Source organism: Bombus huntii, chromosome 1 (genome assembly GCF_024542735.1).
Source record: "Bombus huntii isolate Logan2020A chromosome 1, iyBomHunt1.1, whole genome shotgun sequence".
NCBI lineage: Eukaryota > Metazoa > Arthropoda > Insecta > Hymenoptera > Apidae > Bombus > Bombus huntii.
The window spans coordinates 3,899,036-3,919,314 of record NC_066238.1 but is presented as its reverse complement, the minus strand read 5'-3'; positions in this window follow the sequence as shown (position 1 = coordinate 3,919,314).

Here is a 20,279-nt window from a genome sequence, read left to right as displayed (position 1 = left end):
CCTTAATGGTTCGCACGTATATTCGAAAGACGCATTCCAACCTCTCCTGACGCCGGTTTCGCCGTTTTTTTTCCCTTCTCGATGCACAGATTTATTCACAGCCGCGGCTAATCGCGCTATGAGATATGTATGACCTTTCCCCGCGCCGTGAGACGTATATTTACCTCGATGGGCCATTAAACGATGGTAATTACAGCATTTAGTAGACGGTAGTTCAGCAATCGTAACGAATCGCACTTCTCGCGATTTCAAAGATACCTAGGCATAGTACGAGCAGGAACCCCGAGGGACCTCACGATGGATCGTTATCAGTTAAAGGGATCCACGAAAAGGAATGAACGTCCACGAGGCTGTGCACCTCCTATCTCGATCATGAATCCAAGAAATTCAACGAGAAACCACTCTCCACTCCACTGGTCCCCGTTATACCGTTAAGGTTACCTTCGTTCGCTGTTATCTCGCCACCATTTAATCACATTCTAATTGCACGCTGTTACCGACATATTACGACCTCCTCGTTAATTTTGCCAGTTTTTATCTTTTTGTTTAGAAGAGCTAGGCCGGTCAACTTCGGCGATCGACGCACGATCCCAACGTTATTCGATTTTACGATCCTCTTTTGCCTCTCGTTATTAGTCTTCTCATATCATGATAAAGAATTCTTTTTTTCTTCTTTCCCCGCCCCCCTTTCTCTCTCTCTCTCTCTCTCTCTCTCGCGAGAATTCACAGCGTGTATTTACCTTTGGAATCTCCTGCATTTGTCCCGACCGATCGTCGTTAATGAGGAGATACCTGGTGGCACTTGCACGTGGGAGAAGTTAATGAAGAAATTTTCCCTCCCAATTTGGAATGGTTGACAGTAAAAGTATCGTGAATCGATGTTTGCTTTGGATAGAAATTCTTGGATTACGTTGAAACGAAGATTTATTGTCTCAGAGTTGCAGATATCTATTTTATTCTAGCTCTCGAGGTATTGCATCTTCAAAATACATATATAAATATCGTGACAACTCCTTAATGATCATTGAATAACACGTAACTAATATATTCAAGGTAGTAACAATTCGACAATCAATAAGTCAATAATATACATCGTCATTCATATAAATATGTTGTAATTTCAAGCGGTTTACATAATATATGAACAATCAAACGTAATTCTTCGATCCTGAACTCGATTGCTAAATGTGAACCTCCCGAGATACGTATATAAAACGTCCACATGATAAATTAAGAGTTCTATTTGAGAAAGTCGGAGGAGAAGTAGTACAAGTGGGAAAATAAGTGTAGCTAAAATTAAACATCAAAGCATACTATAGTCAAACATCAAAGCATATTACTATGCGTAAATAAATATTCATAAAGGTTTGGAAATTTGCAGAAGATCCTCTATACAATCAAACGTCTTACTCGCCGTTTCCTGTATTTATCTCTTCTTTTGAAATGAGATGCATCTGCACAACATTTCCATTCAACCCGCCATTTAAAAGTATATTACACGGCGTACACATCTTCCAATAACAAAATAAAAAAGAAAGTAGAATAAAGTAACAAATAATTATACACATTATTTTCCACTCAGTACTTTCACGTTCGACGATGTTATCTAACATTTGAATAATTAAGAAAATGAAATGTTTCACGAAAAAGTAACCGGTGATTACCATTGGTGCCAGCAGCGGATTGCCCGTTGGAAAGAACAAGAAGGGAGAAAAGAGAAGCACGGAGGAAGAATAGGGAGGAAGAAAGGGCAGAACGACGCTAGGACACGAGAAGTAGAATGATGAATTGCAAGGCGCGGCAATGAATCAGAGGCCAGCGACAGGCGGTACACCTACCAACAATGCGGGGCCCCCGTTCTTCGGGGCCCACCAAGGTTGTCCGCAAACACCTTTCTCCGTGTACCCTCGAAGCTGTGTACCTCAACAATCACCGACTATTTCCTGCTCTCGTGATTTCGTCTCATTATCACAGCTAAGTTACCGGCGTACGTTTCACGATTTCGACAATTTCGTTATCTAGAAATCATAAGGAGATTGTTTTATGAACGATTTTCGGTTACTCGTTGATTTTTAATTGTATCATTTTGTCGATTTCGAGACAGATTCGTTTGGAAGAAATTTCATCGACGAAGAGATTTTGTCCGAGTTTAGTTCTGTTTAGTTTTGTGTTTGATATCAAACATATATTGGAAAATAAAGAAGAATATTACAAACATAATTTTTGTTACATTTATGTAAGAATTTACTGTTATTTGTATCATAAATGAATCTATGCAGGCAAGCTATCTGTCTGTTAAAAACTGAACGTTAATCGTCTACTTAGATGATGAAGTTGGGGGATTTAAAAAAGTGCAGTTAATTAATTTGGGATTCAATCGATTTAAAGCCATTTAATTTGAGAAAATTCTTGTCTTGTCTTAGATTAACAGACCTTTACAACGTGATCTTTTTAAAATCGGTATACAAACTAACAATCGTTAAATGTTGAAAAACATAATAAAATGTAACAACGATCAAATACTTTAAACCAATAACAAAACATGTGGTCGTTTCGACACTGTGAAAGTTACACGAACATTCTTAGCCTCTAATAAAAGTATCAAGTACCCAGTGACTTATGACTAAGAGTGTACATACCGGAAGAAGCGACAACGCGAAGACTCTTAACACAGCGTCTTATAGTTGCGAGGAGCAAGTGGGTGGCGCCGATGTAAGTAATCTTCGAGTTCATCAGGGGACGGGCGCGACCGCGGGGGCAAGCAAGCGATTATGACTCGTGTGTGGCCGTTCGGTTCGTTTTTCTCCTATTTAATTAACATTAAACCAGGACTCCCTCGATCGGATTCACCGCGATACACGCACCGGCTACAAATCGAATCTAAATTGCGTCGCATCAATTTTCTGTGGTGCCGGTGCCCGTACGGAGACGAACACAAGGAGGCAAGAATATCTCCTGGAGTGCACGATTGGATTTATAAACGTTCGAACGCACTCGGTGCCAGCCACGATGGCGCGAGCAAATGATAACGGCCGAGAATTCGTTCGATGGTCTTTCTTCTTGGCGTTTAATAATTTTAAGCGGTGCTTAATAATCTTCCGTACGCGGTAATAAGACGGTCGTGAGGCTTTATGGATCAATTTCTGTATCGAACACGTATTATTAGTTCGGCTATGGAATTGTTTTATCATTTATACGTTACGGAGAACATGCGTGAAAGATTGTTTATGGTAGCTATTCGACATATAGATCGATCTTTGAGTATCCGGATGCTGCGTCTACCGCCGTTACGATTGAAGAATGGCTACAACGGCGTTGCAACGTATTTGATCGCACTATCTACTTCCTTTCGTAAGGTAACATTAATTCGATTAGGAAAAGAAAAATTCAGACGATAGTAATTGGAAGTAGTCGCTTCGTGGTTGTAAAGAAGCGATAGTGACTGATACAAGTGATTATCAATCGAAGGAAACTCTAACCGTTAGCGTATAGCAAAGTACACGATCACTTCAGTTGCTTGAAATAAGGTTGAATTAATTTAGAAGTAGGCTGAGTTGTAATGAAAATACTGTAATAGAATTTTGTACATAATCCAGCAATTCTGGTTAAACAGGTTTTAAAAGATTTCAAGGGAAATAAAGTAAATAGGTTTGGACACTATAATTGATAACTTGGTAATTATTATGTGATAACTTGATATTTATTGCTATAATTATTCGTATCTTATTCGTATATGAAAATCTTTGATGCAATCGATATTTTTATTTACGTGTATTATATATATCTGTCGATAATTGCTCTTATTAGCCGCTCTATATTTAACAGTATTGGAATACCGATCTTTTGAATGTGATAGCCGAGGAGCTAGTAAAGTGGCAAGATCAGAAATAAATCTAAATTCTTGGTGGGTAATTTTCTATGCCCAGTTGCATTCAGGATCGAAACAACGGAGGTGCAAAGAAAAGCGATAGCAATCTGAAACGAGCAGATCAAATCGATAGCTTGAGAATTCCTCGTGCTCTCAAATTATCGCTGTTATCTTTCGCCATTAGAAATTTCATGGTGTATTTTCATGTAGAATCGAAATAACAATGTTACAAAGGAGAATAGCAGTGATGCAAGACAAACAGAGCGAATCGATCGCTTCAAACTTCCTCCTGTCTTCTTATCTTTGTTATTCTTCATCGTCGGAAATTGTATGGTCCATTTTCGTTTAGAATAGAAACAATAGCGTTGCAAAGAACTTCATAACTCCTCATATTTTTAGACTATCGCTGTTATCATTCGTTATTAGAAATTTCGCAGTCTATTTTCATTTGGAATAGAAATAACAGCGTTGCGAAGAAGAACAGCAACGATCTAAAGCGAACAGACTACGTACATCGTTCGCTTTAGAATTTCTAGCGTCTTCCATGAAATTATGATGCTGCCCTATCTACCGTTGTTACAAATTTCATGATCTATTCTCGTGTAGAATCGAAACTAATAAAAACACCCTACCATTTCTTTCAACGTATGTAAATTCATCATTTATGAATGTAATTTAGAAAATGCAACTTAGGCAGAGAATTGTTCGACTAAGCGCATTCTGTGCTTTTTTGCACCAAGATACCATTCAATTTTCCATAAATGCATATAAATCTACAGCACTTTGATGCTCGAGGAGTAATTTCTCTGTGCTATTTTTGTCCAGGATCGAAACAACAGCGATGCAAAGAGCAACGATATCGATGAGAAATGAGCAGAGACCGAACTGCTATGACACAGACTAACAGCAAAGGTATACGAAGCTTATATCACTACGAAATTAAAGAGGAAACCATGCCATTGCAGTATGAAACTATTACTATAATTTTACTATATATAGATATAATAATAATAAACTCAAGCTCTGTATAACTTATAACGACGTTTCAATGAAGATAACGCCATCCTCATGCTATCAATCTCAATTGTTTCAATAATGTGTCAAATGTCTCCTCAAACAAATCGCCGAGAAGTATATGGAAAAGTAAAAATAAATCGATGTTGTTCTTAACCATCGACAAACAAATAGTGTCAACAGGATGATGCAGTTGCTTAAAAATGCGACCTTCACGCTGTGACTGCGTCATCCGATGCAAACAGGAGGATCACCGACTAGGATTGAATGGAAACGAGTCTCATCTCTTGTTGAAGATGGACGGCTAAGATAAAGGAACAGAAATGGAGGACGCTACTATACAATGTGCTACCAATACAACGACGGAAGCGAGCGTCGTTCGTGCAATTAACAGGAAATCACAGTCCCACTGGAAACGTTGACATAACTGACAGGCGTAACGTAGATGTCGAACGTGGCGTAATTATAGTCATCGATAAATATGCAATTTATTCCTTGTGAGCATGCAGGTGTCTGTGACGTGCGTGGAAAGAGAAACCGCATCGAGATGTGGAAAGATAAAGATGATTCCTATTGATCTGTTCTTCAGGTGTTACCTTTTACAGATGTAAAGTACAGATAAAGACATAATGTAGACACAACAACGTGTAAATACTGTATTTTTTCGACGTTAAGAAATATCTGAAATCTGAACAAGATAGATAGAACAAAAAAGATTCTTATCGATAATCTGGAAATAGTCGAATCTGTAAGCGTATATAGAATTAACGAGATGTTTATTGTAAATTTAATATTGTATATTTAATACAAAAAATTAGGACGCAGCATGGGTAGTCTTCTAAGCGTATAATAAGCATTAAATATAAGCTCGCCAAATATCGAGATACTTGTTAACGTATAATATCTGCGAAATATATGCTCCTATCAAATATCTCGTAATTTCTACGCATATTTTCAAAAGCTTCAAACTATGCCAACATAATTACGATAATCGAGTTTCGTAACAGCGCTAATGAAATTTCAAAATGTTTCGTATAACCCACGTACTGTATTCATAAAAGGTGTCTACAGGTGTTTGGATACTTCCAGGAGCCTGTACAGCATTTTTGCATCTTTAATATAAAACGCACAAACCTTCGCAATCTAGTCATACGCGCCATCTACGTGACAAAATTCGCTAGCCTGCATCCTTTATGTAAATCTTCAGCGTGCCCCGCAAACAACAGGTGTCGAGCGCGCAGTGTGCGCTCCAGGGTCGCGAACCGAGCTGGTCTTTGGAGGGCAGCTCGCGGGACAGGCCGATGCATCCAACGCGGAGAAGAGCAGAGAAACAAGAGGAGTACAGCGGACGAACAAGTTAAAAAGAAGAAAGAAAAAAAAAAAGGATTGCTTGGCGCACTGCCACGAGAAGAACGTAAACTGATCGCGCAATCTGCCGGTGCGCGCAGCAAGTCAACTCCGGCCACGAAGAATTTCAATCAGTAATAATATCGCTGTGCTTTCTGTCTTCCCTGCCCTCCCCCACCCTTCGACCTTCTGGATCCCTTCAACACGCGTTTCCTCCAACGCATCTGCGCTCGCCTCTCCTTTTCTCCCTCGTTTTCCGCCTCGGTCAAGGGATTCTCTAGCCGGGTCCTCATGCCGGTTACAAATGGCGTCATTATTCCTTAATAATTCGAGATACCGACCGACCAGACATTTATTGTCCGCTGGCAACCGACCACAGCCAAAGAGGATGATAACTCTTAGCGGCCGTTGGTTTTTTGTAGAGCCACGCTCTATTGGCGCGTATTTATTAGCGGGCCGAGCATCCCTTTCGAATCACGTTGCAGCAAGACCGTGGACTATTTATACGGCGGGCCGGATACCAGATTACAAGCGTTGCGTGTCATGGTAATTGAAGTTCGACGTTTTCGGCGATTCGATTGCTACCGCGAAGATAACGTCCCGAAGTAATGAGACTTTGCCCGAGAGGAAGAGAAGTTGGGCTGAAAAGTTACCTGGTCGAGCCGGTTGGCTTCGAAGAATCCAAGTTTCGAGGAAGTTTAACACGCGAAGTATTTCGAAAGGCGAATTTTTGGTAAGCCGGAGTATAAATTATGGAATTACGTAGGGACTGGTATCGTTGCTGCATGGATGGCAGGTGTTGGAAGTATGCATTGCAAATTTCTACAGTTTAATCTATTAAGAATGAAATTTTTATTAAAGTCGTTTGTTACAAATAGAGACCATTCGAGATGTTGATCGAAATTTAAAGGAATAAGAAAGGGATTTTACGAAGGTTCGAAAAATGTTTCTAAATCGCAAAAAAGACAAACTTCCGTTTGACTCGTCGTAAAAGTAGCTGATAATCAGCTTGTCGAGCTAAATTAAGGCGAAGTATAATTTACTGTGATCCGTATTTTTAAAGAACAAGGATGATGTTCGATATTCTCGTCATCGTTCTTGTATTTATATAACTTAAAAACGAAACAGGGTATGACGATTCCTTGATATACAGGTATATCCTATACCTATCTCGACAACTTGATTCTTTTAAATTGTACATTTAAGTTCGATCTAATAATCTAAGAAATGTCTCTTCGGGTTAAAAGGAAAGCAATTTCACGTATGTACGTTCTTAATATTTCAGTTGAACGTACGTACAGATACATACGTGTATACCTACCATGATTTGATTCCAATCGTCACGAATCTCTTCAAAACACCTAAATATTACCGCAACACAAACTTAGAACCCTAATTACGATCGTTTCCACTGAAATCCCTATTAACTGAACTTCGTTCCCGTTCAATTACGATAATCACGATATCAGTAACAAGAACAGGTTTCAACCAAGAGACAGCATGACACATCGTGATTGGATCGGGCCCTAAGAGGACAGCCTTTCCATCGATGCAGGCCGATGGAACAAACGGTAACAACGTGTCGCAATTACCTTCCTTGACACGAATGTGTTTCAGAGCGGCAAACAGTGGTCTTCGTGGGCGACGCGAGCGGAAAACTGTTCATTGTTGCCTGTTATTACTATTCACGGCACACTCTACGGATCGCATACACTGCAAACGAGTTTTCCCGGGTGTGAATCAATAAGAAATCATTGGACCGTGTAACAGAAGAGAACACGTGACAGGTTGGCGCCAAAGACAAGATTTTCGTTTCAGATGCTAATTAATTAATATGGTGTCAAACGATCATTATTCGCCTGCGGCAAAGATTTAATCGATCAACGTTCGATTGCGAGACCGCGATCGTTTCGTAGCTTTTTACTTTTCGTGGCCGTTCCTTTTACTTTCTACTTCCCTGCTCTTTTTCTTTTTTCTTTTTTTTTTTCTCATTCCTGGTTTCTCTCTGAGACGAATTCCAGTTCTGTTTGCGCGCGTCCACAGGTTAGCCGTTGACTTTTGGCAAAAATATTTGCCGAACGATGTTTGCGCGTTTATGGGACGCTTTGTCGACGCGTTAATGAGTTAATATTGAACTTTTCGTCTCTTCCGAGGCGTGTTTGTACGACGAAACTTCGAACGTCGAAATTATTTTTTCTGGCCACGGGATTTCGTGTCTCGGTTTTTTGCTTGGAAAAATATTGACACACGGAGGAAAATCTTTCAAAGAATATTTACAAATTTGTAGATCGGTTGTATTCGGGGATCTAACAGTTTTTTACCATCAAACCTACAAGAAAGATTTTTTACGCTTTACGTTAAATAGCGAATTATTTATAAATTATTTAAAAATGCCTATCAGATAGCCGTAGCACAAATTGAATGAAGTATAAAATACCACTAGAAAGCACACATTACGTTCATTCAAAATCATAGAAACTGTAATAAAAACAGTACAAACGACACAGCATAATCGAATTCATTCGAATTAAGAATTTTTTAGCTCATTTTATTTTGAAACTACAGGAAGGCCGGTGTCGTGAAAGTTAGAAGAATTCTTCTCTTGTAAATGAAACCTCCCCCAAAAAAAAGTATCAATAGTGTTGAAACATGGATAATTATTCTTCTTTGTAAAGAATGGCAAAAATGCCTAAAAAAGAAAACTCGTGTTACAATAGTATCGTCTCTTAACCCTTTAACCGGTATCATTTCCTTAGTCAGAAACTTCTATAATTCTAAAATTGAAGGTTAATAAAGATAGAATAATTTCACTTTTGCGTAGATCGACTTCAATCTTTGCAGATATAAATATGACATACACGATTCTTAACGAAAATTACAATACAGCCTGTTAAGAAATAGCTCTACAAATAAAACAATCCCTATACAAAGAGACTACTCATTTTCCCGATTAACAAATTAAATACAAATGTAAACATCAACAAAGGAAACTTATCTAACATGTCGAACATGCTATAAATTAATTAAAGCAACGTTCACCGCGCATTCCAAAAATAGAACTGAGTATCACCGATAGAATTCCATACCACGAATCACAACACATCCATTGAAAACAAAACGACATGTTCGGCAATCTCTATCTCGTTCCTAGAATTCCGGCGATTTCAGGAGTCTATTTTAGCTCCGATAGGTGGAAACGGCTGGCAAAAAGAGAGAGAGAGAGAGAGAGAGAAAGAAAGAGATCCGTTGTATCTCTCGCCTACGAAAGTATCGAAGGCTCGTACATACCTGTTTCCCGTTACATGCATAAAATATTCGACGTCAATCCTTGGCTCGGCGCGGCTCAACTGAGAAAAAGGCGGGCATCGAATAAACGGAATAAGACAAGCAGAAAACGTGACTCAACGAGAGAGGGGAAGGTAGGAGAGTGGAGAAGAGGAGAGAGTTTCGGTAGCAGAGAACGAAGAGAAGGAATACATAAGTAAAGTCCTTGCCGAGGACGGGCAGAAGATATAAATCCGCGATTTTACAACTGAAACGACTGACGTTTATGCTCACGGGCCAGCTGCATCTCGTTGGATCATTGATTAATATCGATCGGCCAGCAATAAGAATCTCTCCGTGGTTCTGGCACCTGTTACGCTAGGCTCTTCCTTCTCGATCAGCGAATCCCTGTTTCTCCGCTCGTTAAACGTGGGCCAAAGTAGCCTGATAAATCTCGTGATTGTGTCTATTAAACGATTCTTTTCTACGAGCGACGATTTTATTGAAAATAATTGCGAAGAACCTGACACGACTCGCACGTATAAAGACGACTCGCGACAGAAAAATCCTAATAATAGGCTAGTTTTTCCAGTTTCAGGTATCAACGAAATGCGAGCCGATCGGCTATTAGCAATGCAAATTATTATAAAACTCGTAAAATTGTAAGATCTTAGAAATTTATTTTTGTTATAGTTGTCGAAAGGGTACGCACAGGTGTGTTTGAGAAAATTTATATCGACTTTTATTCGGATGGAAGCATAACGACGGCTACAAAAGTTATTGACGCGCAATTGTTATCATAGCATTTCTCTATATACCTGGCTACAGAAACTGTATATAAATCTGTTGCCTCGTATGGAATACATTCCATCGTCGAAGAAACGTTATTAATAAACATGATTTTTCGTTTTAATTCCACGTAAGAGTTCTTCTTAGAACAATGTACTTTTGGATGTCGAAATGAGAATTACAAAATTGGAAAATCAAAACTTTTTCCAAGTGCAAGTGACGGTAGTTATGCGTGAGGTTGAGACAGTTAAACGAAGCACACGTATGTATATGGATTTGACGGTTTTGTAAATTAAAAAGATCAGTAGGTGAAGTATTCTATATTTATGCTTGGAATACCTATAAAATACAGAAACATTTAATCCAATTAATATAATTTCAAAAAGGTTTCAGTAATGTAATCAATAAATTACAATCGTTGTCAATATTTTCTCGTATCGTGTTCATTTAAAAACACAAAACTAGAGAGAAACACTTGAAACCGCAAAATAGTAATTCTAACAACAACGACCATTTGTGAAACAATCCTTGAACATCGTTATTCAAGCACAAGCTCCATTTTCAACCTCGAACGACAGCAACGTCGTTCGCATTCCGTGCAAGATCCCGATTTCCGCATCGTCGAGTAAAATTCCGCGCGCGTGTCATCGATAAATTCCATTCGAACCTTCTCTGGATAATCCAAACTTTATTTCCTTCGCTCGCTTTCCGCGTTCTCGTCGCGAAGAAAAGTTTACAGAAAAAGAAAAAGGAAAAAAAGGAAACGAAGAAAAATGAAGAAGACGAAGAAGAGAGGAAAAAGCAGAGAATAGTGTGCTCGCGATGATAAATATCCCGACGTTTCATTTCCTGGCCGTAATAGGTCGTTCTCTCGCGAAGATCGCGAAAGATCTCGCTTAGAGTTCTCCTTCTCCCGTGGACGTTGTCTTTCGAAGAAACAACGTGGGAGACCCGTGAGAAATAGTTTGGTGAATCCATGTTCTATAAAACCAGCCCCGGCTAATTACATTCCTCGTAGCAGCTTGCGGTGTAGGAGAAGACCCTAGAGAAAGGATATAGGCAACCCTAAAGGGATTCGATTCACGTTGTAAGTCAAGGGGAGAAAAATCTGGTTCGATGCTCTAGGCCAGGGGTTTTCAATCTAACTCGACGTTAGAAATTCTCAAGTCTATCTTCGCGATGTTAGTTGTAATAATTCTATTCAAAAGTTCGACCTATCTAGTTACCTATTCTATGAGTTACGCTTCTTCCGTTTAAATAATGTCGATAGAAAATCGTCGGACTTTCTTCACGCATCAAACGTAACAGAAGTAAACATTCATCAAACGAGTATCGAGTTTCACAAAACTCACTGGCTGGCTTGAAAACCCGTTCGCTAGAACATCCTGTTGCGGCAGCGAGCCTGGGAACAGGTGGCAGGCCTAAATTCGAACCGTAGATTAGAATACTAATCGAACGCCTGTTATCTCGTTTCTAGCACGGTTTGTATAGCTCTATACGAGAAGGAAAAAGGAAAAGAAAGAAAGGAATATGTAAAAAAAGAAAAATAAAACAGCAGAGGAAACGAATCGGTGAACTGCGTAATCGAACCGGTGATTGACGATTCGGTCTCCGATACTTTCTGTGTCTCTTTCTCGCGAAACGAATCGTAATGATAGCATGAAGAATGTACACGGTCGTAGAAGTCGCAGAAATCGTGGAACTCGATTCCGAAGGCGATTCATTGCGATTGGCTGATGAATATTAATGAATATCGTGGCACCTGTTTGCCTGTAAAAGCTACTATTTACGGAATCGGTCAGCCAGAGAGGTGCACTAATTTTCGAACGGTTCGAACCACTTTATCGGGAACGATGCGGCGTAACACGGTACGCACAGAGGCAATCAGTTGTAACCAGCTTGCTGCGGTCATAATTGCACGACTACGTAGCAACCGTGATACGTAATATTACAGTTTGTCGACAGTTTCGGATAGACTGGCCACGTGGCTCAGCCGCGTGCAATTTCGGTCGAGTAAATATCGCCGCGAAATTACGCGGTCGTCGCGTTTCTGGTCTCCGCATCGCGTTATTATGACATCGTGGACACGGTTATCGGGCGTGTATAGATAAAATTATGGCAACTCTGGCAGAATATTCGACGATCACCACTTTCAGAGATTAACTTTTGTTTTAGAGTTTTTTATTAAAGAGATTTCTCATAATATATTATAATATTATTTATGGCGAACAGAGGTAGATTATTCCATGAAACTGGGACCAGTGATATCTTTGAAACGGTTATAAATGGAAAAAATGTTGAAATATAAAATTAAACGATACAGAATGAATCATATACTTGTATTCATTTTATACGCCTTTGTGCTGCAGTATGTAACATATGCTTTTTGTTAAATTGTATATAGTCGAGCAACTTTTTCATCTCCTATAGAAAAGTATTAATTAAAATACTACCATAAAACTGTTAATTTCGAAGTTACTACAATTTGAAATGTAAATTATTTTACTCTAATCCCATATGAAACTTATGTTTAACTAACACGAAGAAACGAATATTCTATGACGTCTGATATACCGAATTAATTTATCCAACAAGAAACGCACTTCCCCCCCCCAAAAAAAACAAAAAATAATTAGAAACATAAAATAACACTAATGCTAAGAATGTAACTTTAACTTGACGAAATTAGTACAACCAACTAAGTCCAACAATTCATTAGAATATTTTAAAATATGTCTAAAGAGCTTAATGCTTCCGCTTCAAATAGCGAATCTGACTCGTCCTGATAATATTTATAACCGCTTGGTCTCAAATGACGTCAATGTATACATATAACGATAATGATATCGTATACAAGGTATACCAATGATGAGCTAATCTCAATTAAATCGCACGCCAAAGGATTAAGCAATTGCTGCATATCATATCTGACCAGTTTTGATAAATCTCATGAAAAACTGCATCCTGGCTCCCGGAAATCCTTCTCACGTTATACATAGTAATGTATCGAGAGCGGATAAATTAACCATCTAGATCGAGAGATTTGCCGATTATATGACGGATAAACGGTGGGTGGCACGCGAGAATGCGTGGCCGTATCGTGCGTGTCAGCAACGTGTCACCACCACCGAGTACCGAGTATTCAGCATCCCGGGTGCGATCCTCTCGAACAAGTCGGGCGGGTATATACCCGATCTTCCTGGAGCAGCGTAATCGCTAGGAGGCGAGGGGCGTCCGCTGAGGGCGGCGTAAGAAAAAAATGGAAAATGCTTTCTCGCTTCGTAACGACGTCGCGGACGCGAATCATTAATCCTCGCTACGTGGTGCCGTGTACCTTGTAGCTGCTCGTGCTTATGGCTCCCTCTCTCTTCTCTTCTCTTCTCTTTCTCTTACCTATTTCCTCGAGAGAGAGTGAGAGAGTCCTTGTTCAACAAGCTACGGGGCCGTTGCTTCGAGCAGGGTGGTTGGAAGGAAGAAACACCTACGACTTTTTTCACCTTCTATCTCCGTTGAACACTCATCCATCCTTTGCCACGGCGCCACTTCCCTGGTCTAGGCCAGGACGAGGAACACCCAACAAATTTTTCTTCAACCGCGTCCTGCTGTATCTGCACCGGTACACGCGCGCGTACAAACGTTTAGAGCCTCGAGGAGGCGCAGGAGGAAGGGACTTCTACGATTTCTTCCTGCTTTCCCTTTGCCCCTGCGTAGTACAGTTCGTCTACTAGCTGATCTTCTTACGAGCAACAGCTGTGAATTGTCTCCTTTTAATTCTTTTTTTCTGGGGTGAATATGTGTGTAGAGTTTGTTTGTAGGCTGAGGAAACAGCGTAGAGTTGTGTATCTTAGAGGAAGTGATACAGTATTCGATTGTTCGGACTTAATTGATGTTAGGGTATAGGGTATAAATGACAGCAGTTTGGATAATTAATTTTCATTGAAGATATAGTAAAAATGTATTTTAAGAAGCGGTACTGTTTTAAATAAAATATCGCGTCTATAAAAATACGCTGGTTTTGATTTTTTTAAGAATTTTATAACAATTTTTTAGGTCGCCTAACGATGATTCGATTATATTTACAAATCAATCACGGAAATGTATTATTTGTTTTTTGTTATATAGTATTTTATTACTATTGTTATATGTGTGGTTTATGTGTCATTAAATGAGTAAGTAAATGGGTATAGTACGATAATAAGGCTGGCAAGGCTGTTGGTGATTTTTGTCAAAGCACTATGTCGTATGCGACATAAACATAGAAAGCTGAAGATAATTGCATGGTGAAAGTCGAGTATATTACATGGGTATTGCAAAATTCTCTTTTATGGTGTACTTTCTAAATATATAAAGTATTTTTTATATAATAACTTCTGACATTTATATGATCTTTGAGTCGTTGTCTGATCTTTATGTAAATCGACAGACTTTTCTATTCTTTTGTACAACCATATGGAGTTTTTCAGGTGAGAAATTGAATAAAACTTTATCACTCCATAATCACTTTCTCTTGTACCTTCGATCAAACAGGCAACTAGAAAACGTTAGAAATCCACAAAATGCCCATAAAAGATATAAAAGACAAGGACTTATAGATCTGCGATAAATATATTTATAGGGAAAATATATTTTCTAGTTGAATAATAAGATTATTTTATAAAAGTTTCACTTATTTTGTAAATACAAAAAGAACGAAATTTATGATAGCTATTATGATTATCAAAAACATAATTAATATTTAACAATTGACAATTCGCCATTTTGTCTCCCTTTCTCCAAGAAGCTCTTCAAGCATCAATCTCCCATTTTTATTTTCCACAATCAAAAAAGGAAGCTCTATTAAATTCAAAAATAATGTATCGACAGCAAACGTCAACTAAACTCAATACCCAAGAAATCGAATAACTCGTCGCGTAAAACCGGTGTGAGCATAAAAATATAAGTGTTACATCTTATTTCACTATGTTATTTATATTATTCTATTTGATTTGCAAAAAGATGAATTCCTCCATTTTCGTATTTGGTATTGTGACTATTTTGTCACGAAAATGATACGATGATGCATATAGGACCTCGCATAAGTATTCCGCAAAGAGATAATTAAAATAATGAAAAAAAAAGGTACTATTCTTTGAACTATACTTATTATTTTATTATTTACACACTAGTAAAGTATACTATACATAGGCTAACAGATGCTGATACACACGATACCTACTTCGTGATGAATATTTTCCAAGTTACCACGAAAATAAAAATTGCCAATCTGATAAAACCCAGTTAATCATTAATACGTTTTATTCGTTAACGCAATAAACCTACACTCTACTTTTGTCCTCAAATACTCAAATATAATCCACGATTTCACGTTTCTATAGAGTCTTCCATCACAGAATCTCTTGCTCCAGCGTCTCGTCGAACCCATGCGGTTAGGTTTACTTCCTCCATCGAGTAACAACTCGAACATCGAGGATGCCAGCATTCTTTTCCTTTTTCCCTTCAGCCGTACACGCAGCCGGTCGTTTCGTCGAACTTTCTCTAGCCGAGAAACGCCTAGCGACTTTTTCTCCCTTCTGTCTTCCTGGAACATGCGGTCGGTGCGTTCGACAGAAGAAATCCAGGGTGTAGCTACGCCCTCGCGATTCCCACACGCGAATTCACTGGCGCGTACAAGCGTTATCTTCTCACACTATCCAGAAGGTTAAGTTCTGCAGAAGGCGCGCCGCCATTGGTCACTGTATCAATGATTTCATCGGAACCGGAAACCGGCCGGAGGTTTTCAATAAGTCAACCTCAACCACGTTTGTTGCACCTGCAACACTCTTGGTGGCCCCGCGATGTTTTCTTTGCTACCTGCATGCCGCTTGTGGCTGAGATATCGCAACATGCACAAACATTCGGATACGGTTTGTAGATTAGGCAAAGAGTGGTTGGGATGTGGATGTCGGGGATAAGTAACGCTATTTTCTTGCATCTTTAGCGATATGTGTTCATTAGAGGAAAAAAATATAAGATATATTATAATTCAGTTATTTTTAGTTCTTTAGCTCTAAAGTTTAATATACTTTCAACCAACCGCATATTATCGGAAACACGTTCTTACTGAGTTTTGGAACTCAACATGCACGTACTTTTTCCACTTTTTGGAAGTTCGCCAGAGTTATTTTTTAAAAGATTTTAGGCTTAACAAGTTGCTGTTTTCTTCGACTATTGAAATACTTTCTTCTAGGCAAGAAACATCGGTATTATAAAATTAATAAATATTGGCTTATCATGTTTTCCTTCGTGGTGTTCGTATGCTAATGTATTAATTTTCTACGAAATTCAAATTATTGAAAAGTAAATCCTATTAATTTTTATTGCTTTATAGTTTGATTTTTACACCATTACACACTCCCATACATTTGTGTCTATAGTTTCTAAAGGCAATTTCTGAAGACAACTGTATCTAATAGTTTAAAAAAATCATTTTAATACGTATACCCTTCCTTATTATTTTCCATTGCATTTTATATACGTATATATTCCTTCTCTGTCTTATATCCTTTTTAATCCTGCATAACCTATCGTAAAAGTAAAGTTTGTAAATTGAACATGAAACAAACAACAATTTATCGAACGGTAAGTAAACGGGATATTTTTCATATATAAATTACTTTCGTGCGCGCTTTAAAAGGTTGCTAAGGACAGTATCACACAGCAAAACTGAAAAAAAGAAAATCGGAGAAAAAAAGAAATGCTATCTACAGAATGCTAATGTCTTCATGAATATGTATAAGAAACGCGTTCTTTTTTTTCACCGTCTGATAATTGCATTCTCGCGGTGCAACATTCTATGTGCGAGGCATTGAGAGACTTAAGACGTCGCTTAAAATCGCTCGTGACGCGGTTCATATCAGAAATCCTGTTGCAAGAAACACGTCAGATATGCTTACGAACTCACCGAGTGACAAGCTAAAATTGTAGCTGCCAGTTGCAAATCACGCTGTTTTGAAAAATGATCCGCTCCGTTTCGCCTGGCACTGTGTTTCATCGCGAACACCGAAGATACATCAATACCAACGCATTAATCAAGTCTGAATGAGGGGAACAACTTACACCAAGAAAACTTCTGAGGACCTCTGGCTGAACGTGCAGGTTGTTCGATCAAGAGAGAAAGAGGGTCTTTAACCAAGCATCTGGACCATGAAATAGTCATTTCTTCGCTCAATTTGAACAGCTGAACTCTATTTCTAGAAGAACCTTCTTCAAACACTCCACATCCACCGGCACTTCAGTCATCTTAACGCGTTACGTACGGCTCGCGTGATATCTCGTGTTTAGCAAGCCGAACGAACGCCGAGGTCGGATCACGAGACACTTTATTTTTCCATTTTCTCGTAGATTACGTTAATCAAACTTCGTAAATGTCACGTCAAAGGGTCTTTTTTATGGCTTAAATATGAACACGAGATTAAGTCAGGAATATTAGAAGTTGATAAAAGAAAGCAAACACTGTATTTTGAAAGTATAAATAAGTTTAATTTTCATCTTTTACGTTTTTACGGTACTTTCAAGTACCGTTTTTATCGAAGTACCTTTGTACATTAAATATGTTTAGGTTTCAAGGTTCAGAACTTTTCGAAGATATTTGAAAATATTTATTTCTTAGAACATTATGTACGCATTTATGCTTCAACGATTCTAGGAAATATTTATACTTAACATACGCGTTATTCGAACAGTCTTGTAGTATTTAGATGAAAGACAGTGATAAAGATCAGAAATAATACAATTGAGGATGTAGAGGGTTAAATAGATAGTCACCCAATTATAGAAAATGAGCACAATGAGAAATTAAACGTGGAGAATATTTATAAAAAAAATTAGTTGACGGTGAAATTTATCTTTTTATTAACCAAAATCTTTTGCTGAAGAGTACGGAAAAAATTGGTGCAGAGACTGAATATACAATACTATTAATAATTATTTGTGTCTCGTAATAGAGAGAGTAGAATGTCTGGAACAGGTATAAGAAAAGAATTCTGAAAGTGAAACGAATCTATAATATAAGAAACATACGGACTCTCGTATTGAGAAATAGAACGTTCTGTCGAGTATGTCATGTCACTGTCATTTTCTCAGTTTGAAATACTTACGTATGTCTATAAACAGGATTCAGACATCAAATTGCGAAAGTGTAAAGAAGAATTCGAGTATTGAAAAACATACGTAAGTAAATTATGAAATATTAATGACACGTGTATTTAACGTTGTTGTTTGCTCTTTATATAAGTAATTTCAAATATCGACTTCTAAAAATGAACAAATCTAAAATATAGTAAAATCGAAATAGTACATTACTTTATAATTTAAATAAACAGATTAAAAAATTGCTGACAGGTTATTAGAAACTTAATGAAAATTATTGGTCGAGCTTTGTAACTTTTGGAAAAGCTGGTTGCAATATTCGATCAATATTTTTTCAATAATCTGCATTCCTCTTTCGCTATCAAACAGAAAATCCTTTGGATCAAATTAATTTCAACAAGTACACCAAGTACATACTTCTTCTAAACTCATCAATCTCGTTCCGTGGCAACGTAAACAAAAGTAAACCACGTCAAAGCAAACGATCCTCTTTGTTTCACTGGCGTTCCACGAATTCGCGTGCATAATCGCAAGCACGCATACGCTCGCGAGGAATGACGGTACGATGATCGTTATGCGGATTCTTGGGTCGCTTCGCTTTGAACTTTCGATCGGGCCGAAAACGCGAGTCGCCCGTTATTCCTCCTTGACGTCTATCACGTGTTTAGTACGTACACGCAGGAATCGCGCGTGACAGCACGCCTTCTTCCAGCCGTAATTCGCCGAGCCACGGCCGAATCTCGTTTTATTAGGATTTTAAGGATGAATTGAAATGCAAAGGAGTATATATAGAAACGAAGGACACGATTCGTCATGTCGAAGCATTCTGAATTTATAATAATTCGATAAGAACCAGGTTTGAAAATCAATCTTCTGATATTTCGACATAATTATTTCTCTGATATACATATGTAATAAAGCGAGAAACAGAAGTAGTCTGAAATCTAAAGTCGCATGATTTCATCGTCGGGCGACGAACTTTTCAAATTGACTGCGTATTTGAATTCAAAAGTACGAACTTCTAAAGACGAATTTTTAAATTTCAATTCTCTAGCGTGAATTTTCAAATTTCGATCCTCGAACAGGTATCGTTCAATCTAAATTTTTTATGTATGAATTTTTAAATATGATCCTATAAATTTGAATTTCACGTTTGATTTTCGAAATTAAATTATGAATACGAATTAATCGATTAAATTCTCGTACATCGTAACTACACTAGCTGTATTGAGCATAGATCGAATCTAGTCTCGTACATTGACACCAAAACCCCGTACTAACGGGTAGCGTGAACGAGCCATAAGTCAGGCCGTTAACAAGACGATCCCAGGCAGTGGTTTCCGCGGTTATTTGCATCGTGTCCTCCTCGTCCCTGAGGTCACGATTTTCCTTTTTTCCTTGCGTGTGCGCGCCTTTATGACGCATCGGATGCTCTTAACGAAGTGAGACTCAACCGCTTTTAATTAATAGTCCGACCAGGCGCTGATCGAACGTTTTCAAGTAACCCGCGCAGTTTATCGAACAAACGAGCTTATTCAGTGCAACAGAACCGCATGGAAATCTTTCCCATATGCCGGCTGGTCTGCTTGTTAATGCGTGTATTATATCTATTACGACGATACACCGCATATGAGAAGCGTAATTTATAGAAACAAGAAGCCGTTGCTAGTGAGAACTCTTTGACCAACCAAGTGCTCGCATGCATTCGTGTTTTAGAAACACCAACGAATCTTACAACACTGTAGATGCGTTGAGAGCTATTCATACTGCATAAATCGAACGTTCAGAACATCGTTCTACACGTATCTGTTTTTCGCTGATTTTATTAAACACTTTGAGTTATGAATTCACCGTGAAATTAAATGTTATT